Here is a 778-nt window from a genome sequence, read left to right as displayed (position 1 = left end):
CCGCTCCACTGCGAAAGCCCGCGAGCTCGCCCCGCCGCCGCCGCCCCAACGGCGCGGGCGGCCCCAGCAGACCCAAGCAGTCTCCGGGCCCACGAAGCTCCGGCCTCCCCGCCCCCGCGCCGCGCCGATGGCGTAGGTGGTGGCGCACCGGCTCCATTACGCAATGCAGGTTACGCGGGCCGCGCCGTGGGGCCCGGCGAGCCCGCCTCGCGACCGCGAAGGACACCGGTCCTCACCTGAGACGCTAGGCCGCACGCCGCCGCCTCCCGCTGTCCGGGTCACCTGCGCCGAGCCGGGGCCCGTCCGCCGCGCCCTTTGCGCCGCCGCACTCACAGGCCCCGCTCGCCTGCGGACACCGCCGGCAGCCGCCGCAGCAGCCGCAGCCGCCGCCACTGCTTCGGTTCCCTCGGCTGCGGGAAGAGCAGAACAAACAGCCCTGCCGCCGCCGCCAGCGCAGTGACGTCACCGCGCACGCTGCGCGCGCGGCCCCGCGTCGCCGCCGCGCCCGGCGTGCTCGTCACGCTGGCCCTCCCAGTTGCAGAGAACATCGCAGCAGCCCTAGGTAGCAAGCTGAGAGATGCAGACGGGAGACGGGCTCCCCGGGCTGGAGGAACCTTCGAAGGCAATCAAGGGACTCCACGGACGGAGGAAGGAGGCAGTGCACCCCGCAAACTGAAAAGCTAAGATCAAGAAAAGAAGACCGCACAGACAGGAGCCTTCAGAGCGACCAGAAAACTAAGAAGACTTTTCGGAGGAAGCCATTACGAAGACCCAAGGA

General features: G+C 70.8%; 1 protein-coding gene across 4 annotated transcripts in view; it reads right to left on the bottom strand.

Moving 5' to 3' along the window:
* Brd4 (bromodomain containing 4) overlaps nucleotides 1-460 on the bottom strand; it is a 77,243-nt gene extending 76,783 nt beyond the window's left edge. For 2 of the 4 annotated variants that reach the window (XM_013351330.2, XM_005360704.3), the window contains exon 1: nucleotides 237-460. The gene's annotated coding sequence lies outside the window, so the exon portion shown is untranslated. The remainder of the gene's footprint in view (nucleotides 1-236) is intronic. The other 2 variants (XM_026785874.1, XM_013351332.2) reach the window with 2 other exon arrangements.
* Between the last annotated feature and the right edge of the window lie 318 nt (nucleotides 461-778).

This window comes from Microtus ochrogaster, linkage group LG3 (assembly GCF_000317375.1).
Source record: "Microtus ochrogaster isolate Prairie Vole_2 linkage group LG3, MicOch1.0, whole genome shotgun sequence".
Taxonomy (NCBI): domain Eukaryota; kingdom Metazoa; phylum Chordata; class Mammalia; order Rodentia; family Cricetidae; genus Microtus; species Microtus ochrogaster.
This window is presented reverse-complemented; position numbering and strand designations above follow the sequence as displayed.